General features: G+C 39.2%; 1 pseudogene across 1 annotated transcript; it reads left to right on the top strand.

Moving 5' to 3' along the window:
* Positions 1-10302: 10302 nt before the first annotated feature.
* On the top strand, positions 10303-17852 carry LOC147522635 (ABC transporter B family member 19-like; annotated as a pseudogene). The gene is made up of 10 exons (XR_015213640.1): positions 10303-10564; positions 10652-10706; positions 10792-10967; positions 11554-11754; positions 11913-12171; positions 12279-12595; positions 12676-12899; positions 13283-14099; positions 14334-14575; positions 16191-17852. The product of XR_015213640.1 is annotated as an ABC transporter B family member 19-like (transcript).
* Positions 17853-20102: the final 2250 nt, after the last annotated feature.

The following is a 20102-nucleotide window of genomic DNA, read 5'->3' on the forward strand; positions in this document are numbered from 1 at the left end:
AATACGATGCTTCGAAAGTTGTCGATGGACATTTTGCTGCAGCGGTTAAAGTGTTATCATCATCAGGAGTAGCATCCAATACTGTAGAAACTATATGTGCATTAGAGGAGAAGCACCCGATGCGACAACCACCTGTGAGACCGACTGTTCCTTTTCTTTGAGCCCCTTTAGTGGTAGAGAGAGTCCCTATTAGCATGTATTCGGGTCATTTCCGAAAGGCACTTCTTGTGGTCGTGATGGTCTTCGAGCTCGGCATTTGTTGGATGCCATGAGTGGTCTTTGCAAAGAGCTATATCGTCGATTTGCTAGATGCATTGACCCACAAAAGAATCTTTGGTTCTGAGGGGCGATGTCCACAGCCGTTAAGCGGAATTCATCGCGAGTGCTCCGCTTTACTCCACTTCTCCGGATAATGGTATTAGATCAATATAGCTGTAGGGATGGTTTGGCGTCGTCTAGTCTCCAAGATTGCAATGAAAGGAGTTTCCCAAGATGTGGTAGGATACCTCGAGATTTTCAATATGGGGTTGGTGTTTCGGTGGTGCGGCTTTTGCACCTTGCCAACCGCATAGTGTATATGCTAACGATGATGATTACCTCTCTTTTCGATCTTTGCTTGTAGATTTCGAATGCTTTTAACATGGTTGATCGGACTACCATGTCGAGAGAGGTTCAGATCCGTTGCCCGACTATTGCCCCTTTGGGTTGAGTACTTGTATTGTCAACCCGCGGGTTATTATATATGGGGATGGCTACATATGGTCTCGCTACATCGGTCCAGCAAGGTGACCCTTTTGGTCCCCTTCTATTTGCACCGTTGCATCCCCGATTCTCGCGGGATCCATCCGGTTGTCGGTTGTTGCTACATGCTTGGTATCTAGATGATGGGACTCGATTGGAGATCTGAAGCGGTGTGTGGCAAAGTTTGGGTATGATTCGGGGAAGAAAGGACCTTCTTACGGGCCGGTTCTTAATGTGGCTAAAAAGCTGAGATATTTTGGCCATCATTGGATCCACGCTCCCACTCTGATCTCTTTCCTTCAGATTTGTCCCGCCCCGGCCAGGAGTCGGTTGCTTGGAGGTGCGGTCAGCACTGATCCATCTTTTGTCATGGGCCTTGCTCACAAGCGTGTTGAAAAGGTTGCGACTTTGATGGACCATTTAGCTATATTAGATGATCCACAGTGTGAGTTAGCTCTCTTACGTGCTTGTGCTGGGCTCTCTAAGTTGGTATTTGTGATTCGTACTTGTTCTCCAGGGTATTGTGGTTTCTGATGGTCCTAACTTCGGTGATTTGCAGTGGCGTTTATCGACACTCCCATTACGTCTTGGTGGGTTAGGTATTTATTGTGCCACTGATGTCTCTACTTTTGCTTTTGTGGCCTCCCGTTGTCAGACTTCTGAGCTTCAGAACCACATTCTTAGGAGTTGTGGGCCAGTGCCTTTGGATGAGATTCTTGATGTTGCTAAGAGTGCATTGAGTCTTTGTCTACCCGATTTTGACCTCAGTTCTATGGCTGGGAATGCTACCGTCCCCTCAAAACCACAAAAGTTTTGGCGGAAGCATTCTATAGTAAGATTGTTCTTTTGGTCTTGAGAGGAAGTTTGTGTTATCTGCTTTCGTCGAGCGATCGTTGGATGCTTGCAAATGAACAACAATTAAAGGATTTTTTACTTGCCATTCCAATGGAGGGATTGGGACAGCGTATGTCGTCGGTGGAGTATCGTTCTATTTTCTGGTACCGTCTCATGATTCCTTTGTACTCTGATGGTGGTCTATGCCCCGTTTGCAAAAGAGTAGACTAGACGCCCGGGGACCATGCAAAGACATTGTAGGCATTTTCAAGTTTCAAATACCGACATGATCATGTCAGAGATATTTTATGTGATGCATTTTGGAGGGCTTGGGTACAAGTAAAGAAGGAGGCTCCTGTGAATTTTCTCACCGATCCGAATGAGGGAAGATCTACACTTCGCCCGGCTGCGGATGTCTTTGATATCTGGGTTGGTGGGGGAGACATGCATGTGTTGATGTAACTGGAGCCTCTTCGCTTGGTAGATATTCACTCATGGAGTCTTTGAGGTGGGAGAAGCGACAAAAGAGCGGCGAGGGGAAGATGGAGAAGCATGAGGAAGCTTACCGGCTAACCAAAGATTGTTTCATTCCGTTTAGTTTTGACACTTTCGGTTTCTTGGAGCAATGATCGGTTGAGCTTCTCAAGAGACTTGAAAAGTCATGGACGATAACGTTATGACGATTTGGTTCTAACGAGTTTGTTTTTAAGAAGAATAGGATTTGCTATTCAAGGAAGGACTTAGCGGCCGCGGCTTGTTGCACGCTTGTCCTAATTATTTGTAAAAATCCTTATCGATTATCAATAAAATTTCCAAAAAAAAAACTCCTTGTCACATGCCCCATTCTTCTCATCCACACTACATCCACTTTTGCGCATATCTTAGAAGATACACGTAGTCTAATTACCCTGTGACACCTCGAAACGTATCTTTTACATTTTTTGGATGGGTGCCTATTTATAATAAGGATGGACACCTCAAAAATCTAACTTCCCTTTTTCAAAATAATCTTTTTCTTTACCACTCCATCTTTAATGGCCCTCACTCGAAGTTTCGTGTCCGAGCAAAATTTTATGGAAAATTTTCAAAATGGTCTTTTTCATCCGTTTTTTGACACTGAAATATTACGTCGAGGATGGTACCCTCTTTTACACCATAAGCAAGCATTTTATTCCAGAGAATTGGTCTTGTTATTTTATAAAAGCGGTTATTTCCAAAACGGACAATTCTTTGTCCATGCTAACGGATGCGAGCATGAATTGACTATGGAAATCATCTCTGAGGTACTTCAAATTCCTATTACAAACCAAGGAGTGCACCTTCAGGATTCACCTTTCGATAATATCCGGCATCTGATGTTTGCAACTATCCTTCACGGCGAATACAACCGGAAAAACCGTATTGTTTATCAGCGATCTTTGCAAAAGAACCAATTATCTGTGATCCAATGGGTAGCTCATAATGTCCTCGGCACGTCTAAGACTTCCGAAATAACCAAACCCCTCCTCCATTTACTCTGGGTCTTGCAGAGTAACTGCAATGATTTTTGCATTATTAAATTTCTCTGGAATGCGATCGCACGTGCCAGGAAAAAGGCAACTCCTTTACCAACCATTGTGACACTTATCATGATACATTGGGGTTTTTCTAGTACTTCTCCTCATACACCTCTTCGAACAGCTAACATTCTTACCATTCACTCAGTATGTAGGAACGGATTCTGGAACCCCGACGTTGCAAAGAACCATGTCGGTGCAGAAACCAACGAAGATTGTTCCAATCGACAACATCTTCACCGAAAATGCATTATGCAACGTATTTAATCCCATGGAAGGGCTTAAACAATTCAACAAGGACTGATGACATTATTCAAACGCCGAACATTATCATCACCAGCCTTCTTGAATTTCAGGACCTACGGACAATAAACGAAGAGGAACAAGCACAATTCTTGCACAGCCACAACCAATTCTTGGCAAATCACACTCTCATAATGCAGAACCACGTCGAGATTTACTAGGCAGAAGCAAAATGTTACAACAGTCGCCGCGGATTGACGACATAGAAAATCTTATAAACGGATCCCTCCCACAAAAGGATCCTCGCCGTTACTTGGGCCAATGAAACCATTTAAAATTTACAATTTTATATTATTTAGCATTCTCTTTTTAGTTTTAATTTTCGTGACGGTAATTTGTTTTACTTAATTATTCTCATCATACTCTAATATTTGTTTATCCTTGTCTAAACAGGTCACATTTTTTCACACATCTTCTACAATGGAAGCTCCAAGGATGATTCCGAACAATATTTCCATTCGTTCTTTGAATTCTCCCAAGCATATGGACATCTTTTCGAGACTACATCACTCAAGTTGGTTGAACTCTCTTATTCTACACCCGGACATATACTCCCCGGTTTGGTAACTTATTTTTATGATCACATGGAAGATCTACCACCGTATCCGGGTTTCCCTTTGAATGGTTTTTACACTACGTATTGGTAACACCCGACACGCTTTTTATGAGCCAACAAATGGCTATGGCTCTAGACTTTCCTCCTCTTCACCCGGATCTCCCCATTCAATACATGATAGAGAATGACTTTAATGACTATTCTAAGGAAGATTTTGCCCTTGTATGGCGATGGCCTTGAACACGCCAAAGAACGCGAGAAGTTGGCCGATGGCGGATTTCACTATTCCACTAGCCAAGATGACCATGAATGTTGGAACCGCCATGTTATTTATTCTTCAACATCATGGGGGATTGACATTTTTCCACCGCATCAAAGTCGGCCGTGTAAGACATTCCATGCATTGGCCCAAAGAACATACCGCCCTTCCGACATTCTGCACCTAGTAATTGAGAATCTTAAGAAGGCTCGGTCTTTTTCGGCAACACTATATCACCCTCGCCAGCTGCATCAGATGCGGATAGTGAGGGCGTGCTTCCCTCGGTTTGCGCCACCTTTTTCGGAATTTGGGTAAAGGTCGACTCTATGTGTCCAACAAACAAGATAATTCGTTCTTTGCGATTTCGGACATGGCGACGGCCTGCAAGGTATCTTAAGAAAGTTCGTTCTTTCCCTAATGATGATAAAATGATAGCTCATCTAGACAATGCAAAGAGGAGGAAGTGGAGTGAAGTCTGGAAAGCTATGATAGATTGGCGGGATGCAAGGGAATGACATTTCTACAGGGACGAGGCAAGGATGGACTATCCCCCAGTTCAAGGTTGGGGTAATGTGAGTTGATGCATGTACATATTTGTTTTACGTTTTGATGTGAAATAAATAAATAACCTAACAGTGTGCTACTCTAACAGTGTGTTTTTACTTTTATGATGTATAATATATAGTGTGTTACAATAAATTTATGTGGAAGATGTCGACTAGATTTTTACTCAAAGCCTCGTATACTCTTTCTTCCTCTTAACACTTTGAGGACACAATGTCCGACTGTTTGGGGGTGGTGAGAACCTTTTGCAGAAATTAGGCATGCATAGTTGTATATAGTTTACTTAATGTCTAAATATATGTATTTAGTGACAAATTCTCGTTTCCCTTTCTATGATGAAAAATATTTAGAGATCTCACCCTAGCACCAGAATTAGGACTTGTTCTTAGAAACTTAATTTAATACGTATGCAATAGTTTTTACATCTTTTCATGAACATTCATGCACTGACTATCATTAAATGTACACAAAGCTAAAGAAGTTTCGGGACCCACCGGTTAGACAACTTAGTTTTCATATCTTGTAAGAATCTAACCAAAAGCCTAAAAAATGTGATATATGAGTAATGACACGGAGGAGTAGTTCTCTAATAGAGAAGTTCACACGCCTACTTACTTGATCACTACCCAAATCCTAGGCAAAGAATTTAGGCCTTCTTTGGATCGATATAGCCAAAAAAAAAAAAAAAATTGCTAGTCCATTTAATCAACCTTTCATTAATCCTTTCTACTTCACCAAAAAATCATTACCCATCTAGTAACCACAAATAAATAAGCCTACCTAGATGATGAGTATGAGAAATAGGATGAAGTGCGAAAAATGAAGAGAAAACCTTGTCAACTAATCAAAATCGGGTTACTGTTTCAAGAAAAGAAAAGAAAAAAAAAAATAGAAATATGTTTCCAAAAATCAAAAGAAATATCAAGGTTAGAATTCCCCAAAAATCAAATCAAAAGGGAATACAAAAGCTTGAAAATCCAAGTATGGAAACCCATGTTAGAAGCGAAAAGAAAATAAGGATTCTCTAGTATAAATATCTCAAGACCTTATTCTCTCATACTTAACATTTTTTTTATTTTCCATTCCAGGTTTTACACACTACCACCTAAGCCCCATAACACCTAATAAAGACCTCTAGCTCAATTAGGAATAGGATAGTATGATAATAAGTAGTAGTTGTGACTTCTCGACCTCGGCTTCTCTAACCTGTCATTGAGTATGTGAGGAAACGTGTGCCCACCGCGACACCGGGAGATAGCAAAGCTTGAGTGGAAAAATAAGAGAGAAATTGTGTTTCGACACATACCCGTGAGAACCTACTTAAGGACGCTATCCAAAGGATCCGAAACGGCCCCGCATTTACATTTCATTATAAGATCACCGCATGCATACTCATAATGCGTAGATGTTTTGATTATTGTATGTATATTAACTTGAAATTGAAAAGAATTAAATCCTTGTTTCCCAGCTAGTGAGATGTCTAGATACACGAGATTAATTAAGGAAACAAGCCTTTGTTACTAAGTTGTTGTAGTATAAATGAAGTTTGTGAGTATCTTCTCGAAAACTCTCACGAGGTTATAACTTCGTCCCACTAGGAAATTCCTAGTGGTTCAAGGCCTGTTATTATCACGATTCAATCAATGCAACCGCTTTCTGCGAAATGAGATTTAGCTTAGGATAACACATTTTGACCACTTATCGCTTTAATGTCTCTTCTTTGCTTGAGGACAAGCAAAGTGTTTGTTAAGGGGTGGTGTGATAAGCACCAAAACTATAATATTAAACCCCAAAAGACATAGAATTTTGGTCGATTATGTGTTTAATAATCATGTAAAAATTATATTTTCGTACTTTTGCAGATTTCCGCAATTAAAATGAATATAATGATAAAACATGCATCAAAGTACGGGGAATACCGAATAATATTTGAAGTTTCCCACTCAACCCCGTGAAGCCTAACAAAGCCCCGACTAAAGCCGAAGTTTCCAAAAGAACAAAACCAAGGCGTCGCCGGGTCCACATATAAAGAAGCGAAGAAACTTCCGAAGCTCAAATCGGATAAATCTAGATGCTGATGTTGGCTAGTGAAGCTGCCATAACGACCTGGGCGACGAACTCTGCGCAAGGACAGAAAGTCATAAAAATGCCAAAATTGGCCATCGGACTGGACACTAAGTGGACCCACTCTCGGTCCAAAAGGCATGAACGAAAGGCATAGGCATGTGGCAAGTGATGGGTTCAATTTGGTGCCACCTTGCAAGAGGAAAGACACGTACCAATTCAATGTTTGAATTGAATTGGGCTAAAAGACGAAAATAAAACATATAAAGACAAAACCTTATAAGCTAAAGGACAAAATTTAATACAGTTAAAACAAAACTTTGATTCTCAAAGTTTTGAACTTTTCAATTAGGTAACAAACAAACCTGATTAATTGTTAGGATTTCACGTGAAGGGTCTTCCGCCTATATATATGAGGGGGTAGCCTTCATTATTTTCCCTTCAGCATCTTATGCTCTAGCTTCCGCTTAGCAGTAGTTAGTTTTCTTTCAGTTCTTACATTCTGTCATTTTCATTCCAGCAGCTTAAATACTGTAAGTTATTTTACCCTTAATAACAGTAATTTCTTTTCTAGTTTAATTCATCATCCGCATTTATTTACTTAATGTATACAACAAGTTTTATTATTCCTTCTATGACCATGAAGCTAATCCCTTTGGAGGGTTATCTTTGCTTCGTGTGAAAATCCGGATTGACTCTTTAATATTCTAGAATCACTACTTAGGATTTAGGCATAGATTAGACATCCGTCCCAAAATGATCCGAGATCCACCAATTTGAGTCTTGATGCTCGGAAACGCCTCGCGCCGATCCAAAATGTCTCGCGACTCTGCAGTGTCGATACTGCTCCAATTTGTCCAAATGATGTGAAATCGAGCCGAGCTAAAATAATATACCGTAGATGAGATATTAGTTAAACTCCTTATGTTAGTGCAATGCGCTGCTAGAGATGTGGGCATCGCTTAGGGATCAATACTTCGGCGTCGTCTCCAGAACCACGAGGCGAATTGGAGATGTAGTGATGTGGTAGTAAACTTGTTGAAAAATGATTCTTGCATGAGCATGATTAACTCTCTCCCTGTTTCTCTATCTTTGTTTACCTACATCAAAATCACCATAGTAATTTACATTAATTGCATTACCGTAAAATTAATTAAACCAACTTAAAAAAACCTAAAAATCCTACTCACCAAAAGTTGTAATTCCAGCTGTGAACCTTTTCCGAGCCCTAAGGTTTGGACGATCCCTTACTCGACCTATCCTACCAAACCCACGTGAGTAAGGTAACTTGACGAAAACGTACGACTATACGGACTTTGGACTTGGAACTTGGGTCTTTGGACTTTGGACTTCGGACCTCGGACTTAATTAATCAAGAAAACCAATAAACGTAAAATAAAATGCGTGTTTAATCAGATATCTAGCACGGATATACTTATAGAACCATACCTTTAAGAAAATGACAAACCCTTCAACTTGGGGACTACTGGCAGCACCAATTTACCGAGAAACTCTATCTAAAGCACGAACCAAATTACAGTACATGGCTCCACCAAAATTAATACGACCCAACTCATGCAAGTTCACAAAGTTGGCAAGATACCCCAACTTAATCGTGAAATGGCCAATAGGATTAAACAAGACACCCATCAAATACATATAGAAAACTCTGACATACTCATCGACGTGTTTTTGACCATCATTTGAATCAAGTGATAAATAGTCTATTAAAAACTGCAACCCTTCATCACTAGTCAAGGGCATAATGTATGCAACCTTGATGCCAGAAATCCTAATACTAACACTGTCATTTGACTACTCGGACAGAAGTGGAAAGAAACTCATTATTTGGGCGCAACTCTGGAAATCAATATCATATTTCTACGACTCACCTAATCCAATACTCAAACCAAATATCATACAAAAGTTTAGTGGAGTGAAACCCAACTTTCCTTGAAGAAAGTGAAAAGTATGTGTGCTATCCCACCATCTCTCAACTAAACCAGTGATAACTCTCAAGATGTCAGTCTTATTGTAAGGTATGTCAACTAGGGGACCGAAGGGAGTTGCTAGAATTGCATCTCTAACATGGTCAAGTGCACCAACTCTTTTAATATCATCCCATACCATGACTTAAGCACACGTGAAGTGCACCGAATCCGATAGGTAACACATTGTTGATGTACACAAAATGAAACTAAAATTAAAAAATAAAAATAAAAATGCACGTATAAAATACGTATAAAATAAAAATGCAATTAAAAAAAATCACACCTGGTGTTCAATAACAACTCTTGACACATGTTTATCATGACACATTTTAGACATCCATCTAAGATGTCTGAAATTTATAGGATCATCTCCCTTATTTCCAACTCTAGAAGTTCTTACTTCATCATCTAGATCACTCATTGGGTTTCTCCGAACCAATGCACTATTACCACTGTTTTGATTTTCATCGTCGCCACCACTCCATCCTACTTCTCAATTATCATAGACATATTCATCGTTGGAATCTATTTTTTAGAGAACTATCTATTAAAAAAAAATATGTCTCAAATGGCTACAATTGGAGTGTCGCGCGAATTTATTTCGGCTAATTTGGTAATATGGTGGTAGATCCTACTCTAAATTTGCGACTGTGTTTTGCATCCACCTAAAATTGGTAACTGTTTGCTGATAGTTGTCTCAAATTTAACCTCAAACATGAAACTTGATGCCTCCACCACCTACAAATACTTACCAAACTACTCATTCAAACTTCCAATTGAGTTTAGCACTAAAGAGATGGTACGTTTTAAAATGTAAATTCATTTCACTTGATCCCGAGTGTTTTGAACCAGGGCGGGTTTCTACTAATTTGTGGTTGCAACTCGCAAAAAACTAAGGAGCTAAAAGAAGTGCCACCCCAAGATAACAAATGGCAAACCAGTTGGGTGTCATTTGTTGATTAGTAAATCTATCTATTTAGCCGCTGTGACCACCAATTAAAATTCCAAAATCAAAACATATCAAATGCATGTTAGTCCAAATGTTCTGAATCATTCATTCTGTAAAAGCAAAGTAGCAAACAAAATAATTCATTCAAATCCCAGATTAATCATATAACTATTCTGAACTACTGATTCAATAAGCGACACATGTTACAAAATTTTTGTCCATTTCCCTCACTACAAAGACCAAGGCAACACTTACCTACAGTTAACTATATTCCACTTAACTACTACAGTTACCCAACTACAGTTAACAGTTAAACTCACATCACTATAACTAACTCCACTACTCCACCCTCAAACATTCACATTCCACTTCCCTCATTTCCGATATATTCCGATACATCGAAATTTTCAGCTTAAATGGCAGAAACCCAGTGAAGAAGAAAACACTTCACTGGATCTGCTTTACAAAAAGCATTGTGTGTCTAGTGTTTTACTCTAACAATGGCAGAAACTACAGAGAAGAAAGCTATACCAGAAGCAGAAAAAGAGAAAAGACCAAAGTTTACAATTCTACAAACTCTTCTCATTTGCAGACAAGTATGATTACTTTTACATGGGTGTTGGAAGTTTAGGTGCAGTGATTCATGGTTCTGCAATGCCAGTGTTCTTTCTTTTATTTGGTAAAATGGTGAATGGGTTTGGAAAAAATCAGTCTGATCTTCATGCCATGGTTCATGAAGTTTCTAAAGTGAGTTCACTATTCTCTACTTCTCAAATCTCTCATTTGTTTTGTTTTCATCTCATTTCATAAAATTTTACTTTGTAATAAATGCAGTACTCTCTCTACTTCGTCTACCTTGGACTAGTAGTTTGCCTTTCCTCCTACGCTGGTAACATTTTGTGTACCGTTATGTTCTTTTAACTGATTTGATCTTGGCGGTATGCTCATACAAAAAAATTGGTGAAAATTTGTAGAGATAGCGTGTTGGATGTATACAGGAGAGAGGCAAGTGAGTACATTGAGGAAGAAGTATTTAGAAGCAGTGTTGAAGCAAGACGTTGGGTTTTTTGATACCGACGCTAGAACCGGAGATATAGTGTTTAGTGTCTCTACTGACACTCTACTCGTTCAAGATGCAATCAGTGAGAAGGTTCGTTTCGTTTTTTATTTTCTTTAAAACTTTCGGGTCCTGCTTTTATCCGAAATTTATGGATCCTGTTTCTTTCTATTTTTCTGTTTCGGTGAAAATCTAATCATTTTTCTTTATAACTATATCACATCAGTATGTGATGGGGACCATTTTTAGTCGATTTTGGTTACAAGGTTTCGTTAGATTGTTACGTTTTGGCCGTTGGATTTGACAGTTTTTTTTTAGCTTTAGTCTCAATCTACTTATCTAGGAAAGTAGACTTGACATTAATGGGGACCCCATGAACTATTCTTGATTTTTTCCGGCGCATGTTAGCATATTTGTGTTAACTTGAGCTTTTCTGGAAAGTTGTTGGATTGGACCCCAGGAGGCCATGCACCATTCTTGATTCTGGCGCATGTTAGCAAATTTGTGTTAACTTGCACTTAGTCTTTCCTTCTCTTTTGGGTAAGGTTTTATTTTTCTGTTGAGCAACATGGACACATAATCATGTTAGTTTAAGGGAAGTAGGGAACAAAGTGTGGTTATCCTGTTATTATCAATCATCACTTTGTTTTGTTTTTGTTGGCTTTCTTTGTTTTTACAGGTGGGGAACTTCATTCATTACTTATCAACCTTTCTGGCGGGATTGGTGGTTGGTTTCATATCAGCATGGAAACTGGCACTACTGAGTGTGGCTGTAATTCCAGGAATCGCTTTTGCTGGTGGCTTATACGCTTATACTCTCACTGGTCTTACTTCCAAGAGCAGAGAATCTTACGCAAATGCTGGCATTATTGCGGAACAGGTGATTCAACAATGCTCTCTGTAAAAACTTTGTTTTTGTTGAAATACCCAAAATGAAATGAAATAATATGCCTATTGTGTTTAGTCCCACCGAAGTCCATGGTATTATATTATAAAATGCTGAATTACTAGGAGTTGAGTTGATTACTACATGTGTAGGCCATTGCGCAAGTTCGGACGGTTTACTCTTATGTGGGTGAGACCAAGGCGCTTAATTCGTATTCTGATGCGATACAAAATACACTGAAGCTTGGATACAAAGCTGGAATGGCAAAAGGACTAGGAATTGGGTGTACCTATGGGATTGCCTGTATGTCGTGGGCCCTTGTCTTTTGGTATGCGGGGTTTTCATTAGGAATGGGCAAACTGATGGTGGGAAGGCCTTCACTGCAATTTTCTCTGCCATTGTTGGTGGAATGTAAGATTTCTTAAGTTTATTCTCTTAATTGAACTGGCCTAATGTGTATTTGATCATGTTAAATTGCTCCAATTGTTTTCTTATTTGTCCATGCTATTCATTTATAGGAGCTTGGGGCAATCATTTTCGAACCTTGGGGCATTCAGCAAGGGTAAAACAGCTGGATACAAGCTTATGGAGATTATCAAGCAAAAGCCCTCTATTGTTCAAGACCCTTTAGAAGGGAAGTGTTTGCAAGAGGTTGATGGAAACATTGAATTCAAAGAAGTTGCATTTAGCTATCCATCGCGACCGGATGTCATCATCTTCCGCAACTTTTCAATATCTTTCCCCGCAGGGAAAACTGTGGCGGTGGTTGGAGGCAGTGGGTCTGGAAAGAGCACTGTTGTTTCACTGATAGAAAGGTTCTATGATCCTAGTCAGGGTAATTATGGACCTTATCTCATGGATAATAAACATAAGCTAAAATATAAGTTGGTCATCTGAATTGTATTGGCTTTTTAGGTCAAGTTTTGCTGGACAATGTGGATATAAAGACATTGCAACTGAAGTGGCTAAGAGATCAGATTGGTTTGGTTAACCAAGAACCAGCACTTTTCGCCACCACCATACTGAGTAACATTCTTTATGGAAAGCCTGATGCAACTATGGCTGAAGTGGAAGCTGCTGCCACTGCTGCAAATGCACATAGCTTTGTTACATTGCTATCTAATGGGTATAATACTCAGGTTAGTTTATACTTGCTTCTAGATTTTAGCTTGGAACGTGAAATAGGTAAATGCAAGATTAATTAATTAGATCTGTCACATGCATGTGTTCCTAATTAAATTAATTGACTGGAAACATTGAATTACCCCATTGCAAATATCAGAGTCAGCTGTTCAGTTTATCTAGTTCTTGGCAGCATTCCATGTGGGATCAAATATCAGATTCAGCTGTTTACCTTATCAAGAATCAAATTTTGCTGTTGTAAAACCCCACCTTAAGTTCATTGATGTTAGCATGTGTTACGTTAATAGGTTGTGAAATTAGTTAATTTGTCGGATAGTTAATTTTGCTTTTTTATCTGAGTGAAGAAAGAAATCCACAACTTAAGTTAATTCTGAACCAGGTGGGCGAGCGCGGAGTCCAACTTTCTGGTGGTCAGAAACAGAGGATTGCCATTGCCAGAGCTATGTTGAAGAACCCAAAAATTCTTCTACTTGACGAGGCCACTAGTGCTCTTGATGCAGGCTCAGAGAGCTTTGTACAAGAAGCTCTTGACCTCATGGTGGGAAGAACAACTGTAGTTGTTGCTCATCGCCTTTGCACAATAAGAAATGTTGATACAATTGCTGTTCTTCAGCAAGGCCAAGTTGTTGAGACCGGTACACATGAAGAATTGATCGCCAAAGCTGGAGCTTATGCCTCCTTGATCCGGTTCCAGGAGATGGCAAGGAACAGAGATTTTGGTGTCCCTTTAGCTCACCAGTCTCGTTCATCTCGTCTAAGCCATTCCCTTTCAACTAAATCCCTAAGTCTTCGATCTGGTAGTCTGAGGAACTTGAGCTATCAGTACAGCACTGGTGCAGATGGTCGAATAGAAATGATCTCCAAAGCTGATACTCAACGGAAAAATCCTGCACCAAATGGTTACTTCTTCAGGCTTCTAAATCTGAATGCACCAGAATGGCCGTATGTGATTATGGGGGCTGTTGGATCAATCCTTTCAGGGTTTATTGGTCCAACCTTTGCAATTGTGATGAGCAATATGATTGAGGTGTTCTATTATAGAGACTTATCAGCAATGGAGAGGAAGACAAAGGAGTTTGTGTTCATATACATCGGAGCTGGGCTTTATGCTGTAGTGGCATATCTTACACAGCATTACTTCTTCAGTATTATGGGGGAAAATCTTACAACAAGGGTCAGAAGGATGATGCTTGCAGGTATGCTTGTCACTTCTATCCTTTGACTTTGTATTGTTCTGTTCCTGTGTTCTAAGTTCCATCATCTTCTTTCACCGGTGATGAATCATCTTAACATCGTTGTGACTTTTGTTAAAAAAAATTGTATTAGATTCTCATGTCAAGTGCCCTACTGTATGTTTTGACTCCCAATGTGATTACCAATTAATGCATCTTCCAATTGGAAAGTTGTTGATGTTATTTTTCCGTCTGCAGCGATCCTAAGGAATGAAGTTGGGTGGTTCGATGAAGAAGAGAACAACTCAAGCCTTATTGCAGCTCGCTTGGCCACTGATGCTGCCGATGTGAAGTCCGCCATAGCTGAAAGAATTTCTGTGATACTGCAGAACATGACATCCCTTCTCATATCATTCGTAGTCGCTTTTATAGTTGAATGGAGAGTCTCACTGCTTATTCTTGGGACCTTCCCTCTGCTCGTCCTTGCTAATTTTGCACAGGTATTCCATTTGCCTCGTGTATTGTCCATTTCCAATGATTTTGGCTAAATTTCTTTTATTCTGAAGCACACACCCAAACACAAGTATTTTTTCTATTATATTTGTACCTTGTAATGTGGTGAGTACACATAACAATGTATCTCGGAGAATTCATGGAAATTCATCTCCTGTTTGTATGAGATAATCCTTGCCCAAGATAATATTCAACAAGAATAGAGTTTTGAGTCTTATCAGTTATCATTATCTCGAGAGTCAGAGAGTGTAACTGTAAAAAGCTCATACTCCCTTCTCATTGGTTTGTTTTTTCTACAGGAAAATTAATGTAGATGCACTTAATAATCAGTTCAATACCACAGTCAAGAGTTTAGCTTTGCGCCGATGCATTTAAAAGTCCACAATCACTTGTGTTAAGCCATAGATGCCCCTATAATCTTGAATGGGGAATGAGCTGGTTTAGAATTAGATGTAACATTTTTGTTTGATGAAAAATTCCCATCCCATCGTTGGAACTTGGCACCCCCTGATATGCTTAAGGGTACTTAATACTTACGCTGATGTTTACTCCTGATTCCTGTACTTTTCCATAACTAAGAAAGTGAACATAAAAAATTCCATATTTACCAGTCAGCTTCATATTGACAATTCTACACAAACTCATGTATTTTTACAACTATTCAAAATACCCAAGTCTTTAACTCTTCCATCCTTGGTCAATCTGACATTACACAGGTTTCACTGTTTACTTTCTCATTTAATCTTGCACCGACACCCCAGCGTACAGTAGATATTCGGTTTCTTTTTATGGTGGATGATGAATTGAAGTTTCACTATTTATGGTATTTACAGTAGATGATAGGACAGGCAAACTGTATGGCAAGTACATAAGGTTTTACTGCTTTATTTATCACCTAGAGTTGAATGTATTGTTTTTGCATGAGGCTTCCAAAGATTCTCACCCGTGATCCTCGCTATCGTCCCTCTATTTTCCCATGCTTTTTGTCTTCTTTCTTCTGCAATATATTTCTCTGTTCTCGCCACCTTTTTAATTTATCATCAATACTGTCAGGCTTCAGCCACGTTACTCTGCCAGACACTAATGAAGAGCCTGTAAAAATATATGGGTGCTGGGGGATGCTGGACTACGTCTGCAACATCTAAGTTTTTGTCGTTTGAAAAACTTTTGGGTGCTTTTGACCTTTCTGTACTTCCTAAGTTCCCATTACTGTTTCTTTCATGAAAGTGACACTTCAGAATCTCCTTTAGAATGTGTATTATTGACCATGGAGCCCATAACCACAGTTTCTGATATCTCAGTGACTCAGTCCTTTTGAATGGGTGGACCCACATTTGACCCTTTTTTTTTACAGAATCAAATAGTTCAGTTTTAATCATAATATTTGGAGAATGTTTAAGGTTATGATGTCTTATGTAGGAATTGACGAGGTGTACATAATGATCATCCCTAAAACTCAAAATATTAGCTAAAGTTTGTTTGTTGATACTATAGTAGTTTTGTACATTGATAATTCACATTCATGCCTTAGTAATCAGCATTATTTGTACAGATATTAATTGTCATTTTATTGAGAATAAGTTATATGTCTAATTTATACAGCAACTGTCCCTCAAAGGATTCGCCGGAGACACAGCCAAGGCACATGCAAAAACTAGCATGATTGCAGGTGAGGGTGTTAGTAACATCCGCACTGTAGCAGCTTTTAATGCTCAGGACAAGATCTTGTCTCTCTTCAGCCATGAGCTTCGCATTCCACAGCTCCGTAACCTTCGGCGTAGTCAATCTGCTGGCCTACTTTTTTGGTCTTTCCCAGCTTGCTTCTATGCATCTGAAGCCCTTATTCTTTGGTACGGTGTCCATCTTGTGAGCAGAGGTGTTTCCACATTTTCCAAAGTCATCAAGGTCTTTGTTGTCCTTGTCATTACTGCCAACTCTGTTGCTGAGACTGTTAGCCTTGCCCCTGAGATTATCCGGGGTGGTGAGGCTGTTAGCTCAGTCTTTTCCATCCTTGATCGCTCTACCAAGATTGATCCAGATGATGCAGAGGCTCAACCAGTTGAGTCTATCCGGGGGGAGATTGAGCTACATCATGTGGACTTTTCTTATCCCGCTCGACCTGATCTCACTGTGTTTAAAGACTTCAATCTCAGAATACGGGCAGGGAAAAGCCAAGCTCTTGTTGGTGCCAGTGGATCTGGGAAGAGCTCTGTAATTGCATTGATTGAGAGGTTCTATGATCCAACGGCCGGTAAAGTTTTGATTGATGGAAAAGATATTCGGCGACTGAACCTTAAGTCACTCCGCCTTAAGATAGGATTGGTGCAACAAGAACCAGCCCTATTTGCAACAAGCATATTTGAGAATATTGCTTATGGGAAAGAGGGAGCTACAGAGGCAGAAGTCATTGAGGCAGCGCGTGCTGCTAATGTACATGGTTTTGTGAGTAGTTTGCCTGATGGATACAAGACTCCTGTTGGGGAAAGAGGGTGCAGCTTTCTGGGGACAGAAACAAAGGATAGCAATTGCAAGGGCAGTGCTCAAGGATCCCACGATACTGCTACTAGATGAGGCCACAAGTGCACTTGATGCGGAGAGTGAGTGTGTGCTACAAGAAGCATTAGAGAGGTTGATGAGAGGAAGGACCACAGTGCTTGTGGCTCATCGGTTATCTACCATTAGAGGTGTAGATAACATTGGTGTAGTGCAAGATGGACGCATCATAGAACAGGGAAGTCATGCTGAGCTACTCAGTCGTCCTGATGGTGCATATTGCAGGCTGTTGCAGCTACAGCATCATTCCATTTAACTATACGTGCTGTGATGTTTGGGGCTTACCTTTTCCGTTATTTGTTATTAGGATAGTGACGGGTGTAGATATTGGGATGAATTAGTTGATCATGTTGTAAACTACGCGAGGATTGCTGCATTTTAAAATGGGAAAAACAAATATAATATCAAGAGGTCTGTGTGGATGAATGGGTGCTTATTACTCAAGTTCATGAGAAAGCACCTTCTGTTTCTACTTGGGGAGCCAAATGGTTCGAAGCACTCCAATTTGTTTTATACTTCTATCAAAGAATCCGGATCACCTACACCGAAGCCAGCGTTAACTTCGAATCCTTGGACCTTTTTCTTCAGGCGAAAAATTAATCTAAGTAAACTTACTAATATGCAACGTTGGTTTTTTCCGAGTAGTAACTAAGTATTTTCTTCCGTTTTGTTTTTATTTTCCCATAAAGGTAACTTGGTACTTCGTAATCATTCTGATGGGAAGAAAAGATCCGTTGCATTTCCTATAATCCCATTGCGTGTTCACTGAAAAAAAGGGCGTTGGTCATATACTTCACGCTCAAAATATGTCAGAGTGATTGAGATGTCCAATTTTCATGGGGAAACTTTTGGGCAATAAGTTAGTGAACACTCTGAGCTAAATAAGCCCGACAGAAATTGCTCGATTTTCAATAATCCTTTCGCACTGATAATGAAAACACTAATTATTGAAGAGTCACATGGTGATGAACTAGTGGCGCATGTGTACACAACCAACACACCTGACACCCCAACGGCTTCTTCGGATTTTATTTCTGACCACATTTGCTTGGAAGCTAATTGATATATGTACTTGGTCACTTATCTGGGCATTATGTAGGGACTGTATATGAGCTTTCGTAGTCCTTGGGCTGCCTCAATAAAAAGTCAGTGGTCTCATGAACGTTTGGGACTTCGGGAGTGCTATTTTCGGGTCTACTTTCTAGTCAGTGTTCATTATCCCGAACGGAATATCGGAATTCCGTCCAATATTTCAGTTTTTCAAAAAACTGGAAAAAATAGTATAGAGTTGAAATATTGATAATTCCTAAATTAGTTGAAATTCCAAATATAACACGGGTCGAAATATTATAAATTTCAGTTTTTGAATTTGTCGGAATTTCGATAATTCCGAAATCCGGAACTATGCTTCTCATATAATTGAGGATTAGTAGTATCACCCACCATGCCCGTAGAGTACATGACATAGTCGTAACTAGGGGATAGGGGTGCAAACGGATAGGTTCGGATGCGGATATGCCTGTATCCGAATCCGAATCCGAAAATTTATACCGATATCCGAATCCAATTTCGAATATCCGAAACGGATATCGGATAATATCTGATCCGAAAATTAAAATTAATTAAAATTTTATTTGCTTTGAATAATTCATTTTACCACTATAAAACTAGTATAGATATATATATTTTTGTCATTTATTATTATTATTTTGTTATTATAGTTTTATATTATTAGTTTATGATTTTATATAATATTTGTACAATAAAAAATAAAAAATAAATTATATATAATAACTATTAATTTTTAAATCGGATCGGATATTATTGGATCTGGATATGGCAAGATCCAAATCCATTATCCCAAAACCAGCCGGACATAAAAAATTTGAATCGAATCCAATCTGAATTCAATCGGATTCAATATTTGATATCCACTTGCACCCCTACTAGGGGATGTCCATCTTGCCCCAAACCCCACCAAAACCCAAGACTTAACCTCGACAAAACCTTTAACCCAAAACCATAACTGAAATACATAGGGTAGGGTTTGGTCACACTCTAAACTCCTGACCGATCCGATAATTTAGCCCTAAATCCTAAACCCGGATTAAAAGGGCTAAAAGCCCTAAACCGAATTCGGACCAAAACCTAACTCCAAATCTGGTTTCAATTGCCTACTACTAATCCCATAGAAAAGAATGAGTTAGAGAAATATTTGGATTATGATCTCATTCATATTTACAATGATGAGTTATTTAATATGTAAGATTATGGAAAAACTTATTTCGAGATTTCCAATTCTTTTCGCAATTGCACGGATCTAATGTGTGTTAATGTGTATATAGTTCCTTCCGAGTCCATCTATTCTTAAAGCATGTTAAAGAATTATGTCTGAGTATAGGTGATAATTATTTTCAAGTTCATTAGAAGTTTTATTTTGTTTGAAGGATTGGTGGATAGTTGAAGAAGGAATAAAATGTAGATATATATTTCAAATGGGGTTTCTTATTTTCCTCTTTCTTCATTTATACCGGGTTTTATCCTACCCGAAACTTAAACCTGAGCCTGAGCCCGATGGGTACCTAAAATATAGGGTTAGGGTAGGGTTTGGTCACACTTCTCAACAAAATATCCGGCTCTGAACTCGACCAACTGAGAACCGGTCTGGGTGTGGATAACCCGATACCCATTCAAAACCCGAAAAGTCATGTTCGCCGAAGTTGGTACCCTTTTGGACGTCCGTAGCCCTGACTGTTATTGATCCGACTAGGTGTAAGTTCTAAAAATCCTACTCTGTATGAAATCCTATGTTTTCCTAACATTAGTATAACACATTTTCCACGAAACGAAGTGAATTTTTCAGTTGAAAAGGAATGACGAAATTTGTTCTTTTTTCCTACAAGTTCTTCAAAATTTGTTCTTTCCTACAAGTTCTTCAAAATGTGTTCTTCTTCCCTACAA

This window comes from Coptis chinensis, chromosome 1 (genome assembly GCF_015680905.1).
Source record: "Coptis chinensis isolate HL-2020 chromosome 1, ASM1568090v1, whole genome shotgun sequence".
Taxonomy (NCBI): Eukaryota; Viridiplantae; Streptophyta; class Magnoliopsida; order Ranunculales; family Ranunculaceae; genus Coptis; species Coptis chinensis.